The sequence below is a fragment of the Musca autumnalis genome, unplaced genomic scaffold (genome assembly GCF_047663935.1).
Source record: "Musca autumnalis isolate F117 unplaced genomic scaffold, ASM4766393v1 scaffold_3, whole genome shotgun sequence".
Taxonomy (NCBI): Eukaryota; Metazoa; Arthropoda; class Insecta; order Diptera; family Muscidae; genus Musca; species Musca autumnalis.
The window spans coordinates 128,369,113-128,396,279 of record NW_027411866.1 but is presented as its reverse complement, the minus strand read 5'-3'; the positions used below and the strand labels follow the sequence as shown (position 1 = coordinate 128,396,279).

The 27,167-nt window shown below is 34.1% G+C and overlaps 1 protein-coding gene across 1 annotated transcript in view; it reads left to right on the top strand.

Annotated features, from left to right (window-relative positions):
- Window positions 1-27,167, top strand: part of rdgA (retinal degeneration A) — a 734,186-nt gene that overhangs the window by 230,229 nt on the left and 476,790 nt on the right. Inside the window, exon 4 of the mRNA XM_073974355.1 lies at window positions 19,582-19,657. The gene's annotated coding sequence lies outside the window, so the exon portion shown is untranslated. The remainder of the gene's footprint in view (window positions 1-19,581; window positions 19,658-27,167) is intronic.

Sequence of the window (27,167 nt, the reverse complement as noted above, 5' to 3'; positions counted from 1 at the left end):
TAAAGTAAGTGACAAAATGGAAACGTTAACTTTTTGTTTCACTTTCTATTCCCTTGCGTTCTCCTCCTTTTCTTCCAAACGGCCGCCAACAACTTTACACTACCATTTCACCATGCTATGTGATGAATATTTAGCATTGTTTTGCTTGAACATATTTTCTACTGTCACTCAGTCATTCGTCCGTGTTTTCAACCAGCATTTTTTTGTTCTTATATTTTATTTTACTATCCATCATTGTTTTTTTTTTGTGGTTCTTTTATGATGCTATTTCTTCAACATTATCATCGTGTTCAGAACAGCGTATAAACATTGAAATTTTTCTTCAGAAATGATTGAAACGATACCAAGATAAATGTATGAAACAGGAAATTAAAGGAAAACGGAAATAAATGCATAAAAAATGCTCCATTCGTAGAAAAATGTAGGATTAAAGTAAATCCATAAAAATGTCAAATGAAAGACAATTCAATTGAAGAGTAAATACATTTTTATACAATACACCAACACAATTTAAATCTGACATAAGAATAATACTTTAATCTGGGGCTCAATGTTTGCTTCATGAAAATGTGAAATTGGAATTTTATAATGAAGTTAATTATTAATAATTAAGAAATAATTATTAAGAAAATATGTTTCATTTAATATTGCTATGGAGCAAGCAAGCAATCGCTGATACGGTATTGCTTCTATACCCACGATGCAGCTTAATGACGTGCCTCGTGTCATATATATATATACTAGCAAAGTGCCCGCTACTTCGTATGCGTTAAATATGCAAAACAAACAATATATAATATAGAATGGTGGAAACATTTTGTCACGCCTACACAAGAGCAATCCACATTTTTTGAGATATTTTAATTGAGGTTCTCAGCGCAAATATGGCCTAACACAACAACGGCCATCCTCATTTCCAGCTCTATCTGTTCCCTCAAAACCAATTATAGAACTATTTAGTACTTTACATGTAAATACATAAATACGAACCTCCTCCAATTATTTCAAAATTCCCTTTACACAATAACAAATTGTACCAAATCCTGTGCCATTTACAACTTTTCGTATATTTATGGCACATATTTCTTAAATCGAATCCAGATCTATCCGTTCATCCAATACAAAATTGTACCATACATGGAACCATTTTGTACCCCTAAGTGTACCTAATTCCACATTTTAGGATTCGAGAGCTATAATTTCATCCAAATCCTAATTGTACAAAATGTAGTACTTTTGGTAAGCATAAGCACGCATTTCCCCAACAGTAATATTGACTCCAAAATTCAATATACCAGCTCTAACCGTTCGCTCAAATCCAAGTTGTACCAAATTTAGTACTTTTCGTACTCATAAGTACGAATTTCCAAAACTATTTCCATATCACAATCCTACACTCCAACAGTAATATTAATTCTAAATTTCTTGATTCCAGCTCTACCCGTTCGCTCAAATCCAAGTTGTACCAAATTTAGTACCGTTTAGTACTTTTCGTAAATATAAGTACGAATTTCCAAAACTTCCTCAATCCTACACCCCAACAGTAATCTTAATTCCAAACTTCAAGATTCCAGCTCTAGCCGTTCGCTCAAATCCAAATTGTACCAAATTTAGCACTTTTCGTACTCATAAGTACGAATTTCAAAAACTACTTCCATACCTCAATCCTACACTCCAACAGTAATCTTAATTCCAAATTTCTTGATTCCAACTCTATCCGTTCGCTCAAATCCAAATTGTACCAAATTTAGTACTATTTAGTACTTTTCCTACCCATAACTAAAAATTTCCAAAATTTTATCAATCCTACAATTCAACAGGTATTTTAATTCCAAACTTGCGTATGGCAACTACATCAGATCACCGAAATCCAAATTGTACCAAATTAAGTACCATTTAGTACTTTTCGTACCCATAAGTACAAATTTTCAAACAATAAGCTTAATTCCGAATTTCAGGGTTCCAGATATATCCGATAACTCAAATCCAAATTTGGAACCATTTAGAACTATTCGTATCCATAGTACGAATTTCTAAACCTACCTCTATCAACACTCCAACATCAATTTTAATTCCGAATTTCACGATTCCAAATGTATCCTATCACTGAAATCCAAATTGTACCAAATTTAGTACTATTTAGTACTTTTTCTACCCATAAGTACAAATTTCCAAAACTTTATCAATGGTACACTCCAACAGTACTCCTTATTCCAAATCTCGGGTTTCCAGCTATATCGATTCACCCAATTGCAAACTGTACCAAATTTGGTACCATTTAGTACTTTCGTACCCATGAGTACGAATTTCTGCAACTACCTCAATCTTACACGCCAACAGTAATCTTAATTCCAAATTTCAGAATTACAGCTGCATCAGATCACCGTAATCCAAATTGTACCAAATTTAGTACCATTTAGTACTTTTTGTTCCCATAGGTCCGAATTTCCATACCTACCTCTATCCAACATTCCAAAACTAATCATAATTTCGAATTTCAGGATTCCAAATGTATCTGATCACCCAAATCCAAATTGTACCAAATTTGGTACCATTTAGTACTCTTCGTTGCCATAAGTACGAATTTCCAAAAGTATCCCAATCCCACACTCCAATAGTAATCTTAATTCCAAATTTCACTATTCCAGCTCTATCCGATCACTTAAATTCATATTGTACCAAATTTGGTACCATTTAGTACTTTTCGTACCCAAAAGTACGAATTTCCAAAAACCGAGCCTTATCTCACGCCAACATACCAACACCAACCTACACTCAAAATTTCAAGCTTCTAGCTTCATCCGTTTCGTCTGGGCATTGATTATAAGGCGGTCAGCCACACAAATGAGACAATTTTTAGTACTTTTCGCACCCTTCTAGGACAAATTTCCAAAAACCCAGCCTTATCGGGCACCTTCGCCACAAGTCTAACCCTCACCCAAATTTTCAAGATTCTAGCTTCAGCCGTTTCGTCTGGGCATTGATTATTAATCAGTCAGCCACACAAATGTTACCATTTTTAGTACATTTTATTGCTTTTCGCACCCTTGTAGGACAAATTTCCAAAAACCCAGCCTTATCGAGCACCTTCGCCCCAAGACTAATCCTCACCCAAAATTTGGGAATTCTAGCTTCAGCCGTTTCGTCTGGGCGTTGATTCCTAGTCGGCCCCCCACACAAATTTGACCATTTTTAGTACATTTTAGTGCTTTTCGCACCCTTGTAGGACGAATTTCCAAAAACCCAGCCTTATCGAGCACCTTCGCCCCAAGACTAATCCTCACCCAAAATTTGGGAATTCTAGCCTCAGCAGTTTCGTCTGGGCGTTGATTCCTAGTCGGCCCCCACACAAATTTGACCATTTTTAGTACATTTTAGTGCTTTTCGCACCCTTGTAGGACGAATTTCAAAAAACCCAGCCTTATCGAGCACCTTCTCCCCAAGACTAATCCTCACCCAAAATTTGGGAATTCTAGCTTCAGCCGTTTCGTCTGGGCGTTGTAGATCACATCATCACTTTACTCTTTTATATATATAGATGTATATATATACCACAATCCTGATACATCTTAACTAAATGTTTTGAATGGTAATTAATTTTTATACCCTCAGCATTTATGCTAACGAGGGTATATATACTTTCATATGGGCACAATGTGCCTCATCAAAATAATGGTTTTAGACCCCAAGCATGTTTGGACGAAATTAGTTTGAGGCAATTTAGAGTTTATTTATCCCTGTCGTACGTCTGTCTTACTGGCTGGAGCGCACGATAACTCTCGAACGGATTAACCGATTCGGTTCAAAATTTGGCATTCGTAATATTTTCTCGAAACTTAGTTTAAGTTCGGTCCACTAACTCGGGTACCTCCCCCACCTCCACTAACTCGGGTACCTCCCCCACAGAAGTTGAAAAATTTGTGTTGAGTTGGTCCATACTTTGAGTTGAGTTGGTCCATACTTTGCACATCGTGAAATATCCACCACACATAGATGAGGTTCCAATATGAACTTTATGGTTTCACTCCATCGGCCACCTCCCACACAAAATTTCGGACAAGTTTAGTTTAGGACCTGCTCTCGAACCGCATTGATTCTTTTTGCAAAAACTTGTAACCTCGTAATGTTCCATTTTTTCCAAGGGCAAGACAATACATCCTGAGATAATTGGCACAAAATCTGTAAAAAGCCCTACGGAACAATGAGTGCACGATAAGTCTCGAAAGGTTCTGCCAATTCGATCCAAAATTTTGCCTTCTTAATATTTCTCCAAACTTAGTTTAAGTTCAAAGAAAAGCCATATCGGACCATTCCTACCGCAACCTTCCAATGAAAGAGAATAGTTAGTTTTTCAAAAATATTTTTATTTTTCAATATAATCTCCTGAAACTTCAATACACCTAGTCCAACGCTTTTCTAGCAATTCTATCCCTTGATTAAAATAGTTTTCCTCAAGGTCTTCAAAATAGTGCGTTACAACTGTAATTGCATCTTCATTTGAGGTAAAACGCTTGCCAGCAAGGAATTTTTTTAGATTTGGGAACAAGTAAAAGTCACTGGGAGCTAAATCAGGAGAATAAGGTGGGTGGTCAAGCAACTCGTACTTTAATTCGTTGATTTTAGCCATTGTTAAAACACTCTTGTGCGCTGGTGCGTTGTCTTGACGAAAAATTATTTTTTTGTGTTGTAAGCCAGGACGTTTTTCCCGAATTTGTACATTTAATTGATCCAAAAGGTTGCAATAGTACTCTGAATTTATTGTTTTACCCTTTTGCAGATAGTCAATCAATAAAATACCTTTGAAGTCCCAAAAAACCGTTGCCATAACCTTACCAGCCGATTGAATTGTTTTTGCCTTCTTTGGGGCACTTCCTCCAGCTTCAGTTCATTGTTTGGATTGTTCTTTTGTCTCTGGTGGATCCATGTCTCATCAACAGTTCTGAAACGACGCTTAAAATCCATTTTATTTCGCTTAAAACGATCCAAACAAGCTTGAGAAATGTTCATTCTTATGCGTTTTTGATCGACTGTTAACAAATGCGGCACCCATCTTGCAGAAAGCTTTTTCATCTGTAGTTCTTCATGCAAAATTAAATGGACTCGATCATTTGAGATGCCCATGATATTAGCATATTCACGCACTTTTATCCGTCGATCATTTAATACCATATCATGCACTTTGGCTACAATTTCTGTTGTTGTTGCTGTTTTTGGACGTCCACTACGTGGTTCATCTTCAATGCTTGTACGACCACGTTTAAATTCAGCAACCCAATTTTTTACTGTTGCATATGAAGGAGCACTTTCACCTAACACATTCACCATATCATTATGAATTACTTGTCCCGATAAACCTTTTTTAGGTAAATATTTAATGACAGCACGCATTTCTAATTTTTCCATTGTAAAAAAATTGCGGATGCGTCTTTTTTGAACACCTGTTTCTATATGAAGGAGTTGCCAGACCGAAACAAAATTTAACATGTGTTCATAACAGAGATGGAAGTTTCCAAAACACTTAACTTTTTTCTGTTTATACCGCACTTTTTGTGCTAGCCTAAGAAGTTAGCGAACTGCCCTCGTAAGGGCAACTGCAATTTAAAGTATTTTGAAGATTTTAGGAACATTTTTAAGCCGATTCTGCTGAAATTTAACATTTTGACATCGTATGTGATAGAAACACTTCGTACCAAAAATTATCAACATAGCTCAAAGTTGTAGTTTAGACCACATACAATGGGATCACCCTATTCAATGTATTTTTATGGTTTCTTGAAATTTTGGCTGAAAATAATTCTGAATCAATGTTTTGTGACAATTATTATGAATAATAATAAATATCAATAAAAAAACTTACCTAGAAACAATTTTGGTAAGAAGAATGCGAGTTGGGTCCATAGGGGAATGGTACGCACGATTACACTGTGCAAATTTTTAAGGTGATCTTGTGCAAACAATTCGAACTGAGGATTTTTTGAAAGTACTGACCCAAACGACAAGAAACCCTAGTTGGGTTTTGTTGTGTCAGATCCAGCTCGGATTTTATGGCCACATCTAAACATGGTTAAATATTGAGTTTTTAAAGAAATTCGGGGCTATATCTCTGAAACCAATGCGAATCTTCTTCTGACTTCTGAACCAAACTTGTAGATAAGGACAAGAATAAAATATTTGGAGAAATAATGAACTCGAAAAACTACATTTATTGCCTCAAATTGCAATATATATGCAAAAATTCCACAATTTTTATTTATTTCACACCGTACCTCCAAAACCGTTAATTTTTTCTCAATATATTCTTTCGGAAAAATATTCCCTGGAATGTAATACACAGCTCTTCAGTACATGTCATTGTTGTAAAATGCATCTTAGCCGTTGTTTTCAGTACATTTTTCAACGACGATTTAATAAAAATGTCAATAATGTGGTGAAAACCGAAATGCGAGAATAAACTGTTGGTGTGAACTGTATTTGAAATAGGTGTTGTAAACGATATGATACCAAATACCGCTGAAACAACATGAAGTAAGCATTTTAGAGATTCAGAATGTTCTAAAGAATTGTTGAGAACTTTATTGGGAAGATTTTTGCAAAAGGTTATTTGGTTCAACTCCCAATAGTTAAGCCGATACTGACCAGAATTTCAGAAATTATGTAAAATTTTCTATATTTTATAGATTTTGATGCCCTAGATGGGTTTTTTTATGTGGGTTTTCCAAAAGATAAGTTCTACTAGTTTAGGGCTACAATATTGCTAAAGACAGCAAGGCCAAATTCCTATTCGTTTCTGAGATAAAGGCCTGATAAATGCAAAAAAGTGTAGATTTAGCCCGGTTTAGATGAGACCATAAAATCCGAACTGGATCTGACAGGACAAAACCCTACTAGGGTTTTTGTAGTCTAAATATTTACTTTCAAAAAATGCATACCAAAATTTGTTTGCATTTTCAGTATTGCATAGTTTCATCTTGAATGGAGAAGCCGATTTCATCCAAACTCCTAAAATTTTGTCCAACTTTAGTTTAAGTTCGAAAATAGTCCACATCTGTCTTATCCTTAGAGTACCTCTCCCTCAAAAGTTCAACATTCTGTTCAAAGACCCTTTGCTTTTCCTTGTGGTCCCATGCTTCCTGACATAACAAAAAAACATTGTTCCACAACATCCCATACGGGACAAGGGAGACTTCTCTCATGCTTCCTGCCTGACATAGAGATTCAAAAGCTCTAAATTAATAGGCGATTTTAATTGGTCGCCGATTAATTTAGAGCTTTTGAATCACTATGTCAGGAAGCATGAGAGAAGTCTGATGGGAGCGATATTTATTGCAAATAAATGACTCCTAAAATAGGATCCACCTCTAAAATGGACTATGTCGATCCATTTCTTCGGGTATCTCCTTCTCAAGTACATACGTCCAAAAAGGGCCATGCAATTTGAAAACTCCCTAATACATAATTATTGTTTACGTTACCGGTATTCGATTCGATATTGTCAATAGATGAAAGTTTAAATTCACTCAGACTGAGGATATATCTCTGATACTTTTCACTTGTTTAATATATTTATACCCTTAGCCTTTAGGCTAAGGAGGGAATATACTCTTTGATATAATCAAAAATGTGCCTCATCGAAGTAACGGTTTTAGACCCAAATATGTTTGGGCGAAATTTGCTTCAGACAATTTGGAGTCGATTTACCCATGCCCGTCCGTCTGTCTGTCTAGTGCAAGATAACTCTAAAACATTTTCAAACAATTCTTCCAAACTTAGTTTAACTCAAGGCATATCGACCAGGTAGTGGCATCGACATATTTGTAATATGTTATTTCAAAATTGTCTTTATGTTGTTGGGGAAATTACAACAAAAATATTTTTTTTATAAAGTGATTTGACACTTCATATTCGAACAGCTTGTGTTACACCACTACCTTGGTAATTGTGCCATGGTTTAACTTAATTTAATATTTCGAGTTCCCTATGAATCAGAAGTTTGCTTACTAAAACTTGCTGATATATGTCAAAGATCTGATATAACCCCACATTACGGTACCTACTGATTCCACGTATTTTGAAGCAAACTCGTGATACAAAATCAATATCTATATATATAAAAGAGTAGTGAGGTGAGTGACTGACTGACTGACTGATTCATCAGCGCCCAGACGAAACCGCTGAAGCTAGAAAGTTGAAATTTTGGGTGTAGGTTGCTGTTGGTGTGTAGGGGTGAGATAAGGCTGGGTTTTTGCAAATTCGACCTAGAAGTGTACGAAAAGTACTAAAAGGTACTAAATATGGTACCCTTTGAATTAGGCAAACGGTAAGAGCTAGAATTCTGAAATTTGGAATGAGGGTAACTGATGGAGAGCTAGAAAGATGTACCAACGGGTTTTTTGGAAATTCGAAGTACAAGGATACGAAAAGTACTAAATGGTACTAAATTTAGTACAATTTGGATTTGTGTGAACGGATAGAGCTGGAATCCTGAAATTTTAAATTAGGGTAACTTGTGGAGAGTAACAAAGAAAGGTTTTTGGAATTTCGAACTATAAGTGCACGAATAGTACTAAATGGTACTAAATTTAGTACAATTTGGATTTGGGTGAACGGATAGAGCTGGAATACAGGCATTTGGAATGAGGGTCACTGATGAAGAGTAATAATGAAAGGTTTTTGGTAATTCGAACTATAAGGGTACGAAAAGTACTAAATGGTACTAAATTTAGTACAATTTTGATTTGGGTGAACGGATTGAGCTGGAATACAGACATTTGGAAAGAGGGTCACTGATGAAGAGTAACAATGCAAGGTTTTTGTAAATTCGAACTATAAAGGTACGAAAAGTACTAAATGGTACTAAATTTAGTACAATTTGGGTTTGGGTGAACGAATAGAGCTAGAATCCTGAAATTTGGAACGAAGGCCACTGATGGAGAGTAAAAAAGAAAGGTTTTTGGAAATTCGAACCATAAGTGCACGCAAAGTATTAAATTTTACTAAATTTAGTACAATTCGGATTTGTGTGAACGGATAGAGCTGGAATCCTGAAATTTGGAATGAGGATCACTGATGTAGAGTAAAATGAAAGGTTTTTGGAATTCGAACTATAAGTATACGAAAAGTAATAAATGGTACTAAATTTAGTACAATTTGGGTTTGAGAGAACGAATAGAGCTGGAATCCTGAAATTTGGAATGAAGGTCACTGATGAAGAGTAAAAAAGAAAGGTTTTTGGAAATTCGAATTACAAGGGTACGAAAAGTACTAAATGGTACTAAATTTAGTAAAATTTTGATTTGGGTGAACGGGTTGAGCTGGAATACAGACATTTGGAATAAGGGTCACTGATGAAGAGTAACAATGAAAGGTTTTTGGAAATTCGAACTATAAGGGTACGAAAAGTACTAAATGGTACTAAATTTTAGTACAATTTGGATTTGGGTGAACGGATGGAGCTAGAATCCTGAAATTTTAAATTAGGGTCACTGGTGGAGATTAAGAAAGAAAGGTTAAATTTGGTACAATTTGGATTTGGGTGAACGGATTGAGCTGGAATCCTGAAATTTGTAATAAGGGTCACTGATGGAGAGTAACAAAGAAAGGTTTTAAGAAATTAGAACTACAAGTGCACGAAAAGTACTAAATGGTACTAAATTTAGTACAATTTGGATTTGGGTGAACGGATAGAGCTGAAATCCTGAAATTTGGAATGAGGATCACTGATGAAGAGTAAAAATGAAAGGTTTTTGGAATTCGAACTATAAGTGTACGAAAAGTAATAAATGGTAGTAAATTTAGTACAATTTGGGTTTGGGTGAACGGATAGAGCTGGAATCTTGAAATTTGAAATGAAGGTCACTGATGGAGAGTAAAAAAGAAAGGTTTTTGGAAATACTGATACTTTTCACTTGTTTAATATATTTATACCCTTAGCCTTTAGGCTAAGGAGGGAATATACTCTTTGATATAATCAAAAATGTGCCTCATCGAAGTAACGGTTTTAGACCCAAATATGTTTGGGCGAAATTTGCTTCAGACAATTTGGAGTCGATTTACCCATGCCCGTCCGTCTGTCTGTCTAGTGCAAGATAACTCTAAAACATTTTCAAACAATTCTTCCAAACTTAGTTTAACTCAAGGCATATCGACCAGGTAGTGGCATCGACATATTTGTAATATGTTATTTCAAAATTGTCTTTATGTTGTTGGGGAAATTACAACAAAAATATTTTTTTTATAAAGTGATTTGACACTTCATATTCGAACAGCTTGTGTTACACCACTACCTTGGTAATTGTGCCATGGTTTAACTTAATTTAATATTTCGAGTTCCCTATGAATCAGAAGTTTGCTTACTAAAACTTGCTGATATATGTCAAAGATCTGATATAACCCCACATTACGGTACCTACTGATTCCACGTATTTTGAAGCAAACTCGTGATACAAAATCAATATCTATATATATAAAAGAGTAGTGAGGTGAGTGACTGACTGACTGACTGATTCATCAGCGCCCAGACGAAACCGCTGAAGCTAGAAAGTTGAAATTTTGGGTGTAGGTTGCTGTTGGTGTGTAGGGGTGAGATAAGGCTGGGTTTTTGCAAATTCGACCTAGAAGTGTACGAAAAGTACTAAAAGGTACTAAATATGGTACCCTTTGAATTAGGCAAACGGTAAGAGCTAGAATTCTGAAATTTGGAATGAGGGTAACTGATGGAGAGCTAGAAAGATGTACCAACGGGTTTTTTGGAAATTCGAAGTACAAGGATACGAAAAGTACTAAATGGTACTAAATTTAGTACAATTTGGATTTGTGTGAACGGATAGAGCTGGAATCCTGAAATTTTAAATTAGGGTAACTTGTGGAGAGTAACAAAGAAAGGTTTTTGGAATTTCGAACTATAAGTGCACGAATAGTACTAAATGGTACTAAATTTAGTACAATTTGGATTTGGGTGAACGGATAGAGCTGGAATACAGGCATTTGGAATGAGGGTCACTGATGAAGAGTAATAATGAAAGGTTTTTGGTAATTCGAACTATAAGGGTACGAAAAGTACTAAATGGTACTAAATTTAGTACAATTTTGATTTGGGTGAACGGATTGAGCTGGAATACAGACATTTGGAAAGAGGGTCACTGATGAAGAGTAACAATGCAAGGTTTTTGTAAATTCGAACTATAAAGGTACGAAAAGTACTAAATGGTACTAAATTTAGTACAATTTGGGTTTGGGTGAACGAATAGAGCTAGAATCCTGAAATTTGGAACGAAGGCCACTGATGGAGAGTAAAAAAGAAAGGTTTTTGGAAATTCGAACCATAAGTGCACGCAAAGTATTAAATTTTACTAAATTTAGTACAATTCGGATTTGTGTGAACGGATAGAGCTGGAATCCTGAAATTTGGAATGAGGATCACTGATGTAGAGTAAAATGAAAGGTTTTTGGAATTCGAACTATAAGTATACGAAAAGTAATAAATGGTACTAAATTTAGTACAATTTGGGTTTGAGAGAACGAATAGAGCTGGAATCCTGAAATTTGGAATGAAGGTCACTGATGAAGAGTAAAAAAGAAAGGTTTTTGGAAATTCGAATTACAAGGGTACGAAAAGTACTAAATGGTACTAAATTTAGTAAAATTTTGATTTGGGTGAACGGGTTGAGCTGGAATACAGACATTTGGAATAAGGGTCACTGATGAAGAGTAACAATGAAAGGTTTTTGGAAATTCGAACTATAAGGGTACGAAAAGTACTAAATGGTACTAAATTTTAGTACAATTTGGATTTGGGTGAACGGATGGAGCTAGAATCCTGAAATTTTAAATTAGGGTCACTGGTGGAGATTAAGAAAGAAAGGTTAAATTTGGTACAATTTGGATTTGGGTGAACGGATTGAGCTGGAATCCTGAAATTTGTAATAAGGGTCACTGATGGAGAGTAACAAAGAAAGGTTTTAAGAAATTAGAACTACAAGTGCACGAAAAGTACTAAATGGTACTAAATTTAGTACAATTTGGATTTGGGTGAACGGATAGAGCTGAAATCCTGAAATTTGGAATGAGGATCACTGATGAAGAGTAAAAATGAAAGGTTTTTGGAATTCGAACTATAAGTGTACGAAAAGTAATAAATGGTAGTAAATTTAGTACAATTTGGGTTTGGGTGAACGGATAGAGCTGGAATCTTGAAATTTGAAATGAAGGTCACTGATGGAGAGTAAAAAAGAAAGGTTTTTGGAAATTCGAATTAAAATTATACGAAGAATACTAAATGGTTAACGAATAGGGCCGGAATCCTGAAATTTGGAATGGGGGTCACTGATGAAGAGTAAGAAAGTTGTACCAAAGGTCGAAAAGTCCTAAATGGTAGTGAGTTTAGTATGATTTGCATTTGAAGAGCTGGAATCCTGAAATTTGGAATTAAGATTACTGTTGGAATATAGAATTGAGATATGGAGGTAGCTTTGGAAAATCGTACTAATGTGCACGAAGTAGTACTAAATGGTACGAAATTTGCTATAATTTGTATTTGCGTGAACAGATTATTGTTGGAGTGTAGGATTGAGGTAGTTTTGGAAATTCGTACTTATGGAAAAGTGCTAAATGGAACTACATTGGCTATAATTTGGGTTTAGCTGAACGGCTGAGATATGAAAGTACATTTTGGAAAATCGTGTACGAAAAGTGCTAAATGGTACAAAATTTGGTACCTTTTGGTATTTGCTATATGGTATATAATTTTGTACAATTTGTGATTTTGTAAAGGGTAGAACTGGAATTTTGAAATTCGGTATTAGATTAGCAATTGGTGTTTAGAGTGGAGGTAGGGAGGAGGTTTTGAAAATTCGTACTTATTTATACAAAAACTGGTAAAACTGGAAAACTGAATTGGAGTTAGGATATATGTTGAATATAAGGAAGTAATTTTTGAAACGTTTACCTATGTGTAGGAAAAGTTGGGTAACATGTTGATACCAAAACCATTTTAAATAGTTAAGGTACTAAATTTGGTGTTGGGTGTAGGAACAAAGCTGGGATTATATAATTTAAAAATACGCTATTTGTACAAAAAATACGAAATGGAAAAATATTTGTTATGAAGATCGCTCTAAAGTTTGAGACAAAGTTCTGAGTTTGAAAAATTGTACTGAATATTGTCCCATTGATTTGATGTTAACGCCAAGGAGTTTCTAAATAATGTACTGAAACTAAGTAGTCAAACGTGAAGTATCTTTTCAAAAAATGTTTTTTGTTCTGACCGCTTTGGTATGTGAATTTGAAAACGTGGTCCAATGCGACAATTTTGTTAACTAGAAGGTATTTACCCCTGATATTAAAAAATCCTAAATTGAAATGCCTTCAAAAAATGTTCCGTTATATACGGTTGACATACCGGTGCACATTAAGTACAATTTTTTGTAAAGAATTTTTCTAACCTTTCATGCCACAAATTCCGAATTTCGGTTGGAAAATGTGCAGAAGATCTTCAAAGTACTCTAAATCTTCAAAATCTCTCTTCTAATAAACGTGGATTGAAGTGAAGATTTTTTAAATTAAACTTCTATATCCTCTGAGTATTCAAGGTCCAAATTTAAAGAAAATTGGACATTTGTTCTTCTCTAAAAATACACTTAGTCGAGAGGTACCGTTATATGGGGATATACGAAAACGTGGCCGAAAATTTAACGGACCTATTCGGGTTCTGGGCGAAACCGCTAAAGCTAGAACCTTGAATTGTGAATGTGCGTGATTGTTGTTGTGAAGGGGTGAGATAAAGTTTAGTGTTTGGAAATTCGTTATGGAAGAGAATGCTGTGTTAGTGAAGGGGTAAAACCAGGAGTCAAATCTGAAATTTGCAATATGATACGTAGTTTTGGAAATTCGAAATAAAAAATATGGTAGCTGTGTAGGGATGCGATACGGCAATTTTTTTTTTTTTTAATTCTGACTACAATCGAAAAAAAAATTGTCAATAAAAATAGGTCTTAGTACAACAGAATCTCCAGTAATCTCCATTCCCGTATCAAATATTGTTTATATATATTTAGTTTCCATTCCGCATACGAAGTAGCGGGCATTTGCTAGTATTTTATATACGGCATAATTACAGTCGAACCTCGATTATTCATGAACCGATTATCCGGGAACCTCCATCATCCGGTATAGAAAAGAAATGTTGGTCTTCTTTACAATACCTCTATTTATTATCCGCTATAAACTGTATTATCCGTGTGTAAAAGCCCACCTTCCAATTATTTTGATTAAACAAACAAAAGGGAAACAAAACCGAAATAGAGTAACTAAAAGGACGAAATGCATTCTAATATATGCGAAAAATGGCACAAAAATAATATATTTAAACAGTACTTATGTAAGGGAGTAATAAATTGCTTTATTTTCTCTAAATATTTTTCTGTGGATGTAAATTCTTGAATTCTTAATTTTTCATTTAACAAATATAATAAAATTATTACACTTAAATATATTTGTACAAAACTGTACAATGCTATGCAGTTTTTCCTAAACTTATTTTCAAAAACTGCATAAAAACATTGACTCCATTATCCGGGAAAATCGATTATCCGTAATGCCTCCGGTCCCGACCATGACGGATTATCGAGGTCTGACTGTATTATGTTATGTTTTTCGCCAGTGGCTGAGAGTATACCTCCGTCAGCAAAGCTGAGTGATATGTTCTTACTTGTTTTTATCAATCGTGAGTTAATTTAAACTCATTCCAAAGAATGGGAGAAAACTTTACTTCACCTCAAAGCCAAGGCATATGGTTTTGCTGGATATATCGATATGCCTTCCCTTATATTTCTTCATTTTTGTCGTAAACATAATCATTAAACTAAACTTAATACTTAATATAATATAGACGGTCATTGACATATACAGAAATACGTGAAGTTATCCCACGTTTTGTAATAAATCCTTGAAGCAATTCTATTTTTTCGTAGATTACAAAACCAAGCAAAAAATGCTATCGCAAGCCCCAGAAAATACAAAAATTCCATCAATACATATCAATCACCATTGAAGTCATGCGTAAAGGGCTTCTTCAAAAAGAACTGGGAAAATGTTTGTTTGGTCAAAAAACAACATATTTCAATGGTTCCTCCAAATCAAAAGAATTCATTATAATTTCTTAAAAGCAATATTCCAAATAATAGCACAAAGGCAAACCATTTGCAGTCGTCCGCAAATAATCTGAAAACACACACACACCTCACGAAAGATGGGGGAATACGAAAAACAAAAAATCACATTATCCCATAAATGAAATGATTTCGATTACTTGTTTTGCCAGTTTTCGAGAACCAAAAAAAAAATTCACCCAAAGCAAAGTAATAATAAAGAAGCAACCGAAACAAATCTCCAACAAATCAAAAACTAAATATTGGTACTATTGACAGTACTATTTTCCCAGTGCTGTAGATTTGTTTCCCTATACCTGTAACTACAATGTACACGTTAGCTATAATTGTAATCCCCCAAAGGAAAAGTAAATTGAAAGCAAATAAACGTAGGAAGAGAGACAGAGAGATGGAGGAGAGGTGAAAGGTACACAAAACAATCAAATGCTTGATGTAGTTATTGGCTTTTAGCTATTATCGAATTTTTACGCAAACTGCAAATAATGGAATTATGATTCTATGATGAACAATCAATCAAGTGTCTCTTAATGGCTCATAAAATACGAAAACTATTTTGTTGACGAAAGTTTGCCTTTGTCATTTACAGTGAGCGGGAGAATGAATTGGGAACATAACACACCATAAAATCCCAATACCAAATAAGTAAAAAATCGTTAAGTTCGGCCGGGCCGAAATTTTTATACCTTCCACCACAAAATATTCTTAACTAAAACAAAATATTATATTCTTTCTTGTCCACAATTTGAGGCGGAGATATTTTGTGACCATACCTAAATAAGGTAAAAAAAACTTAAAAATGTATTCAATCGGTAGGGAACCTTATATGGGGCTATATCAAAGTGAAAATCGGGAGGTACAGTTTTATATGGGGGTATACCTAAACATGGACCTATGTTGATGGTTTTTAGTGGATACATTTTGTGACCACTGGAAACCGCAAACGTGAAATTACAGGTAGTTCGGTAAAAAAAATGTATTTAAAATCAACAAAATACCGAAAATCGGGAGGTACCGTTATATAGAGAGATGTTTTGTGATTACTAGGAACCTCAAATGTCAAATTACAGGTAGTTCAATCAAACATTTTAGCTAAAATCCTTTAAATACCGAAAATCGGGAGTTACCGCTATATGGGGGCTATACCAAAACATAGGTCATGTTGACGGTTTTAAGTGATCACTGGGAACCCCAAACCTGAAATTACAGATAGTTCGGCCAAAAATCTAGTAAAAATCCACAAAATACCGAAAATCGGGAGTTACCGCTATATGGGGGCTCTATCAAAACATGGACCTATGTTGACAGTTTTTGGATGATGTGTGACCACTGGGACCCCAAACGTGAAATTACAGGTAGTACGGTAAAAAAATTAGTTAAAATCGAAAATCGGGAGGTACCGTTATATGGAGGCTATACCAAAAAGTGCTCCGATATAGCCCATCTTCGAACTTGACCTGCCTATGGAAATAAGACGCTCGGGTACAAAAATATAGTACTCTAACTCAATTATTGCGAACGCTTGAGTGATTACAACAGACGGACGGACTTGGCTAGATCTTTATATGGTCGCAAATGATCAGTTCGATGTGTTACAAACAGAAAAACAAACTTAACATACGCTCCATACTATGGTGGTGGGTGAAAGCCGGCGGAATTGCAAAGAGGCTCTGGCATTCCTTTATAATTTGACATTTGGAAGCAAGCAAAGCAAGCAACGATTGATTCTGTTTATACCTTAACAGCTGCCAAGACAAACAATTCTCAGTGGGTCACAATTGATGGCGTAATGCGGAACATGAGTCCATATCCCTTCCCAGACAAAACAACTCACCTATATTTTGTTTTAATATGGACTAATCCTATTCAGATCGAGTCATTTCAGGACTTGAACCCTGTCGGACTTTTATTAACCAGTTGATAAAATGATTGATAACACTGGTCAACAGGACTTTTGTTTCAACCGAAGTTGCAGTTGTTTCTAGATGAAATCGGCGAGTTATTTTCAAATCCGGCCCCGGTTTTTCTCCATCAGCTCTTGTTTTTACAAGGTCCGTCGTATATTTTCTATATTTTTTTGATATATACTCACCATAACTATTTCAAAACCGATTTGTATCGAGCGTACAACATCTCCTTAATATATTAATGTCGAAAAACCCACAAAAAAATATTTGTTTGTATCCGAAAATAACGAAAGTCTGGGTTAAACTCGTAAAAACCGATTTTGAGCTATATCTCAAAAACAAGAGCTGATGGGGAAAAACCGGGACCGGATTTGAAAATAACTCGCCGATTTCATCTAGAAACAACTGCAACTTCGTCTGAAACATTCAACTTTTTCAATTTTGTTGAGCAGTGTAATAGATCGATAATTTTTAAACTGACTAAAAACTGGGTGAAAAGTTATCTAGAGATGAACCACTTTGAACAGAAAAAATTTTCGGCAATTGTCCATGTCTAGATAACTTTTCGACCAATATAAAGTTAGTCGAAAAGTTATCTAGAGATTAACCACTCTGAAAACAGAAACATGTACCGTCTGCAAAGTATTTGTGTTTGTCGAAGAAATAAGGCACAAATGCATAAATAATTCGCACTTGCTTTTTCTTAATATTCTTCGTATAAATGCAGCATCCAGTTATAGAATACAGTGTTGATGGACTGAACATATTCGTACATATTACTCATATTATTCTGGAATTAAAAAGGAACACAAAGGAAATGTACAAATTTGCCCCTTCTTCTCTCTAACAAAAAATAGAGAGAGAGACAAAGAGAGGGAGAGAGAGAATATGAAAAGTCAAAAATAAAAAACACACAGAAACAAAAATTGTTTTTTTTTTTCACATTATGTTTTAAACTGACTAAAAATAGGCAAAAAAAGTTAGTTTATTATCAGTCGAAAAGTTATCTGGCGTTGGACAATACTGACTACTCAGGCGCTCATCGCCTTGTAAAATTAGTCAGTTGGCATAAGGCAAAATGATCGATAAAACGCCACTTATGTTTAAAAAAAGCTAGCTTTATGTGAGCTTTAAATCGGCCACAGTCCCTACAGGGAAGTTAAAGAAGAAAATAAATACCAATACATGTGTAGTAGCTGCTACAACAACAACATACACCTAATTTTAATAAAGACATCCCAGCCAGCATTTGGAAGATTGTTTTTTTTTCAAAAATCACATTGAGGTCATTTTAGAGTCCTTTTGGTGATCAAAAAATGTTTAAGTCGCTTGTATGATCAGAAAGGGACTCGAAAGTGACTCCTTGTAACGATTGAAAAGAGTTAAAATTAAAATACAACAACAAATGTGTAGTAATCACAAATAAATCATTTAGGCGTTTAAAATGTGACTATTTTTTCGTATTTATTGTTACATTTTGATCATCAGAAGATTGAAAAATGCTTAATCAAAAAATGGTCATCCAGGTGTTTGAAAAGCGATTATAATTATGTATCTTCTGATCATATTTTGAACAGATAGGTGATTAAATACTGATTGTTTTGTTTTATTTTTGTTTTGTTGAAAATAATTCTCATATACACTTTCTACAAAACGTTGATATAAATGTAACGTATAAAATTAAGAGTATAGACAAACACAACACATGTTCATGTAAAGGGGATAATTAAAAGCCATAGCAAAGCAGAAAAGACAACACAACAAAGGAAAGGAACAAAAAAACAAAGAAGAATAGAAAAATAATAAAAAGACTCATAAATGACTCCCTAAAGACTCATAAACGATAATAATCATGACCCAAAAAAGACTCGAAAAAGAGTCCCAAAATAATCAACAAATCACCAATAAATGATTAAAATACGACTCGAAAAAAATTTTATATACCATCAGAAAATGGGCAAAAACGACTCGAAAAAAATTTTATATACCATCAGAAAATGGGCAAAAACGACTCGAAAATAATGCAGAGAAAGACTAATTTGTGATTTGTTTAGAAGAGTCGCCTGAGGTTACGTTTTCCTCTCGACAAAGGAGTCATTTATGATCAGAAAATGAGCTCATATTCCAGCTTTTTAATCGTGCAGTCGGATCAAAAAAGACTCGAATTTGATTAAAATTTTCAAAAAATGCTGGCTGGGATGTCATAAACATTAAGTAGTTATTTATCGGTCACCAAATGTTTTGAACTTTTCTATTATGTCTGCTTTTGGAATTGAACTTGTTCCTTTTTTGCTACTTTTTGGAGTACTGAACCACTTTTCTAGCATAAAATTCGAAAAATAGTATATTTTACAAGTTCTAGAATACATATTCGCTTTCTTTGCCAAATGACATTCATTCAGTCTAAACAAACGTCAATATTAAATTTAATAATACCGATTTACAACATATTACCCTTCTAACACCTACATTAAAAATTTAATATTTCTTTCTTTTCTACCTTTTCATTACAGCATATTTTAAGCAACGGAATTTTTGTGGAAAATCCCTGTCCTGTAACAAAGTTATCCTGCACAAAAATCACTGAAGGTAAGAGCATTTATTAAATGTGATATATACATTAGGGTTATGACTTTTTTACCTTTTTTCTCAAAAATGATTTCCTGTAGCGAGACTGACTGAACTTTTGCCTATTAATGCCAAAACTAACGTTAATTGCATTTAATTATTAAAAAGATCACGCACAAACCACTTTGGAATAAACTTTTTTTGAAAAAATACTTACTTACTTAGATGGCCCATTACAGAACATTTGTTCCATAGACCGAACTAAGAAAAGATCTCCAATTCTCTCTGTTTAGTGTTTCGCTTTTTGGAATACCGCGCCTTGTCATCTCTTCATCCACTTGTTTGTGCCATCTATTCTTTGGCCTGCCAATTCTGCGTGCGCCGCCATGCGGCTCGAATTTATACGCCTTTTTAGCGGGTTCATCATCGCTCATTCTTATTATATGGCCTAGCCAACGTAATTGCTGTATTTCGTTGTATAGCAGATACAGCTCGTGGGTCATACGACGTCGATATTCACCGTCAACGCAGATCGGTCCGTAGATCTTTCGAAGAATTTTTCTCTCAAACACGCCAAGCACCATACATCAGCACGGGTAGTATCAGTGTTTTGTAAAGCGTTATTTTTGTTTGACGAGTTGTGGCTTTGTTTTTAAAGTGCTTACTTAAGCCAAACTAGCATCTGTTGGCCAATACAACTCTTCTTTTTATTTCACAACTGATGTCGTTTGTTGTGTATACGAAGTCTTTTACTACCTCAAAATTATAGGAACCAACTTCAACAGTTGGTCCGATCTCAATGGACCCATTGCGCGTCGACACCATCAGATTGGTCTTCTCGCCGTTTACCGCCAGACCCACTTTAGCAGATTCTCCTTCTACCTTCATAAAGGTATCGGTTACTTCTTTTACTGATCGTCCCATGATGTCTATATCATCAGCATAAGCAAGTAACATGTGGCTATTGGTGTAGATTGTGCCACTTCTTTTGACGTTTGCCTCTCGTATAACCTTTTTTTAGAAGAATGTTGAAAAGATCACTCGAAAGGCTGTCCCCTTGCCTGAAACCTGTTTTGGTACAATACTCTTCGGAGAGGTTCTTTCCTATTTTAACTGAAGATCTTGTGTCAGTTAGAGTCATTTTACAAAGCCGAATGAGCTTTGCGGGGATACCAAATTCAGACATTGCTTGGAATACCTTTGAACGTAGCGGGCTGTCGAAGGCTGCTTTATAATCGCCAAAAAGGTGGTAGGTGTCGATCTGCATCTCTTGGGTTTTCTCCAGGATTTGCCGCAGGATAAATATCTGGTGAATGGTGGACTTGCCAGGTCTAAAGCCGAATTGGTATGTTCGAATTATTTCGTTGACCATGGGCTTTAGTCGTTCGCACAATATTCCTGACACTATCTTGTAGGCGATAGGGAGAAGACTTATGTCCCTATAGTTGGAGCATAAAGTCTTATCTCCTTTCTTATGGACGAGACATAGGATGCTCAGGTTCCAATCGTCGGGTGCGCGTTCTAGCTGATGCATACACCTTATCAGCGTGTCGCCTCCGGTAGGTCATCAGCTCCTGCTGCCTATTATTCTTCAGCCATTTTATTGCTGTCTTTACCTCATCTTGGCCGGGTGGTATACATTCAATACCATCTTCTGGGACTGGATCTGTGGTATCTGTTTTACTATGAAAGAAAAAAATCTCAAAAAACTTATTACCTGTTGCACGAATCAATGACGTTTTGCCTATTAATAACTGAAATAACGTTTATTCCATTTGAATATTGAAAAAGTTCACGCACAAACCAGTTTCAATTGATATGATATATGGAATAAAGTTATACACTCCGGTTCATCTGAATAGAACCAACCAATATTTGCCTACAAATACCGTTTATCTGACGATAGGAGAGGAATTGTAAATTATATTTTTGTGGACATGTAGAGTATATAGTAGCCGATATTTTCAATACCTAACATGTTTCACATATGCATTATAACGGTACTTTTTACTCGCTTTTGGGAAAAAGCTAAAAATATTAGCATGTTTTAATGGTTCACCAGGATAGAACCACCCTAAGAATTTACACAAATCCTTTGTCAAATGTGGTAAACTTTTACAAAAAACTATTTGTAATTATAAATAAAAACCGTGAGCGTGATTGCCAACAAATATTGTGCAAAAAATTTGTATTAGGGTCATGGAATTTGATGAAAATCGATGCTAAGAGCTCCAAAAAATATTCATATGAAGAAATCGGTAGAACCAATATACAAAGTCAAAATTTTATATTGAATTATGTTCAAAATTTTCAAGACTACAATAAAATTACAAAAAAGTCACATTTGATAGGCTTATGAGTCCGAAACAGAGAAAATATGGAAAAGATAACTCAAATTTCTACCTTTCCGATCCAAAAATTAATATTTTATCTCAGGAATGTAAATGCAAATCGGTGTGTTCCACCCGGTCTCGTTGTCTGTGGACATCTACAGGTCCAAAAAATTAAGAAAATCACACCGCGCAACGCTTCATGTCAACATCAAGGGCTTTGATTTAGAAGATATCGCATGACATGGAAAGCACAGAAACAGAGGCGCTCTTTTTTGCGTAATAACGGATCAGAAATATTTTTTCGGTACTTATACCATGAGTAAAAAATATGTGAACTCCATCACAATAAAATTAAACCCTTTCCTTTGGAAAAAATTAACGTCTGCCTTCCCCTATCCCTAAGTTGGTTCTTCACATCAAATGACTTAGAACCTTTTGAAATTCCAAGGACTTGATGGTGACATAGAGCGTTCGTCGGTGGGATTTTATTTATTTTTTTGACCTAAAGATGTCCACAGCTAACAAAACTGTGTGGAAACTATCGATTTGAATTCACTTTCCTGAGATAAAATATCAATTTTTGGATTGGAAAGGTAGAAATTTGAGTTATCTTTACCATATTTTCTCTGTTACATAATCATATGCCTATCAAATTTGACTTTTTTGTAATTTAATTGTAGTCTTGAAATTTTTGAACATAATTCAGTATAAAATTTTGACTTTGTAAATTGTTTCTACCGATTTCTTCATATGAATATTTTTTGGAGCTCTAAGCATCGATTTTCATAAAATTCCGAGACCCTAATACAAATTGTTTACACAATATTTGTTGGCAATCACTCTCACGGCCTTTATTTATAATTATAAATAGTTTTTTGTAAAAGTTTACCACATTTAACAAAGGATTTGTGTAAATTCTTAGGGTGGTTCTATCCTGGTGAACCATTAAAACATTCTAATATTTTGACAATTTTTCATAACGCGAGTAAAAAGTACCGTTATATTGCATATGTGAAACATGTTAGGTATTGAAAACATCGGCTACTATATCGACGCCTCCAAACAATAGTATGCTAAGTCGACTTAGCATGTTTTCAAGTTCTTCACATTTTCATATTTAACGTCCTTTAACATAAATTATGTCAAATTTTGGTAATGATCGGACAATCCGAACAGAAGTTATAAACAAATATTTCCTTAGCATAGTACTGAAGGTCAAAGAAATTTTCAAACTTTTAGAGCTTGTCCTGCAAAACTCGCTTTTCAGAATTAGCAAACTATTATTTGGAGGTGTCGAACGTCCTTTAACTTAAATTCTGTCTAAGTTTGGTAATGATCGGTCGATCCGAACAGAAGTTATAAACAAATATTGACTTAGCATAGTACTGAAGTTCAAAAAAATTTCCAAACTTTGAGAGCTTCTCCTGCAAAACTCACTTTTTAGACTTAGCATACTATTATTTGGAGGTGTCGATATACTCTACATGTCCACAAAAAATAATTTACAATTCCTCTCTTATCGTCAGATATAACGGTATTTGTAGGAAAATATTGGTTGGTTCTATTCAGATGAACCGGAGTGTATGTATTTGATAAAAAATTATATATATGTATGTAATGATATGGCGATAAAATTGGTGAGAAACAAAAGCATATGTCATTTTGGTTATGTCGTGTGGCTTTAAAGCATGTTTCGAGTTATACATGTGCTTAAATGGACTACAAAATTTTTTCAAAAAGCTCATATACAACAACTTTAAAAGCTTTTTGTGCTTGAGTTTTTTATCGAATCACCTTATAATTAAGTTTCTATCTAATCTTAGGTAAAAGTTTATCAGAATATGATACAGGGATACCAGGTTGTAAAAAAGTCATAACCCTAATATACATACATCAATCCCATACCCACTAGAACTTCACCGCCTTTCATTGCCTACACTCACACACACACATTATCATGTTTGTTTTTATATGCCAACACGGAGCACTGTTTCCCCAAGAGTTTGATAGGCTCTACACAAGGGAAAACATACATATATTTATGTCCTTAAGCTTTTATTCTCTACCATTCATAGATTTAATCCCCTTATCAGCCATTCTTTGTGGCATAGAAATTCCCAGCTAACACAATAAAATAAAATGAATCAAGGAAATCGAAATAACATATCATGAAATATTGATGGTCAATAAATCAGCATTTCAAATACAGCTACTATTAACTGCCCTACTTACCTGCATGCATAAATACATATTTGTCTAAGCACACGTTTCTGCAGACAACCGACAACCGGATATAGGAAACGAAAGTTTATTTTTGTTATTTGCTAAATAATTCATGCACGGAAGTATGTAGAAAAATCAACACATGTGCATGTTGTCTGTTTGTTGTTAGTTTATTTTATTATAATAAATCATGAAAATCATGTACATAACAAAGGGAAAATTCAAAGGCCTAAAGTAATAGTTAGACATCGGATTTTAGCATGTTTTTTATTTCTTATCCGATTGGACTCAAATTTTGGATCTAGGCGTTTTGAGGGTCAATTTTTCGATATTTGGGGTCATATCAAAAATATGCAAAAAATATGCAAAAAATATGCAAAATATATGCAAAATATATGCAAAAAATATGCAAAAAATATGCAAAATATGCAAAAAATATGCTAAATATGCAAGTGTTTTTTTGTCAAAAATCGTCAATTAAATTTGGAAAATCATCAAAAAAGCATTCTAAATTAATTTTTTTGACGTTTAACATAGTTTTTTTGCAGATTATTATGTTATGGAGACTCTCCAGATATTCCGCCACAGCAATAAATCTAGACTAACAAGACTTAAATCAGTTTTCGCAAGGTGAGAAAATGTCAAATAACCCAGCATTCCTATTACAACATATTTTGCTTCCTATACGAATGTAGATAATGGAAAAATTTCAAAAACTCAATCAGAAATGTCAAAATCAACGTGTCCAAATATGGTGATAGTTTCTAATCGGCCAAAATTGTCTTGCAGAAAAACAAAGGAGCTAGAGTTAGTCATCGCTATTTTTGTTTAGATAAAAGCGCAATTTTTTCTAGTTTTTGGAAAAAGGGTTCGCTTTTTAGCGCAAAATGCGAAAAAGTACTAAAGTTCCATTTACGATTCCAGGTTCTGGAATATAACTATAATTAGAAGTATACGTTTTGAATATCCACATATTAGATTTGAATATATTTTATAGTGTTTAGACCTTTATTCAGTATATACAGACATAAATTGGCAATTTTTGTTCTTTGTGGTCAAAAAGCTTCTTTGAAAAATGCTCTAATTGCCGCTTTAATATTGACATGGTTTTAGTTTAATGCACTAAAAATACATAATTTTATAATATCGATCTTTATGGTACGCATACAACCGCTTAATGCAGAATTGGAAAATATTCACTCCTCGGCGAAAAGTAATGCATTATTGTTATACCCATCCACGATGAATAATAAGCAAAATGAAGAACGCCCAATGATTAGTGCAAAATGACATCACTTAGAAAAACACAATCGAAAAGTCCTTTTGTATAGACAATTGTTTAATTTATACCTGTCCGTGTACTCGATAATTTGTACTAATTATTACCAATGCTTCGAATTTTGACAGTTGTTTAATGGAGAAGTTGGTAAAAAAATGTTTCAGCAACATTTAGTAAAAATTATCGAATACAAGGACAAACCTTTCATGACACATTAGTCTTGTTGTATAGGATATAAATAAATATATTAAGAAAAATATTCGCCGCAATATTGTCAATAAAGTTGCCAAATGCACTATACACCTAAAAGGCAAAGATTTCAAGGAATATTAATTTACAAAACGATGAAATTCCACATGTGTCTCTAGGTTTGCTTACATCCTGATCTAAACTTTAAAAACGCCATATTTCTAGCACTACTTTCACAATCTGATTGGCTTTTTTTCGGATTGTCGAGTAGAAAAATCTCACTATTTTTTACACGTAGAGCACTTACATTTAAGTGTTCGTTATTAGCAATTACAATTTAAAAAACTATTATTATATAACTTCCACGAGTAATTTAATCATATAAAATAATTTATTTTCCTTACAATTCGTTAATCCGAACAATTTGATAATTTGGATACCGCCGAAACCTGTGGTGTAGGGATTATCGCGAATGTACTGTATATATGGGAGCAATATCCAAATCTGAATCGATTCTTACCAAAATAGGGATCGCACTAGGGCCAAAAAATCCCCAATATTTATGCGAAGTGGTCTATAAATGTGACCTGTGCTTTGTTTTCAGAAAGACATGGCGAGATGGATAAGTGCGAATCTATGCAGATCATCAAAAGGAACTGTGGGTCTATTTCGTTTCATTTTGCATGTTGCAAACTCATTTACTAACACATAATACCCTTAGGGTATTAAAATATAGTTATCAGTGCAATCATGAATAAAAATTCCGTGCAGAATTTGTTTCCTTTCCCCAATTTCACAATTTTTTATTTCCGTATTTATGCCCAAAAAGGGAATATTTTTGTCGATTTGTCTAGAATACGTCATAATGAAGCGAATCTAGTAGTTTTCAACTTTTAACAAATATTGATTTTAAAAAAATTTCACTTTTTGAAATTATTTTCCGTGTGGAAAATTCAGAGGAAAATACATACAATACCGTACATATATGTTTTTTTTTATATGTTTTTAATAAAATATGAAATATTTTATGTAATATTCAATATTTTCTTAGTCTTAATTTCTAGCTCATTTGGTATTCTGTCAGAAGCAGAAACAATCAACATATTTGGATACGTACATTTTGACATTTCTGATTGAGTTTTTGAACAAATTTGTATTAGAAAGCAACATATGTTGTAATAAGAAGGCTGGGTTATAGGAAATTTTCTAAGTCTTTTAGTCCAGATTTATTGCTGTGGCGGAATAATATATAATAACATAATAATCTGCTAAGAAATCGACGTTTAACGACAATAAACTTAATTTAGAACACTTTTTGATGACTTTCCAAATTTAATTTGATGATTTTTGTCAAAAAAATTACTTGCATATTTTGCATATTTTTTGCATATTTTGCATATTTTTTGCATATTGTGCATATTTTTTGCATATTTTGCATATTTTTTGCATATTTTGTGCATATGCAAAATATGCAAATATGCAAAAAAATAAAAAATATGAGCCGGTC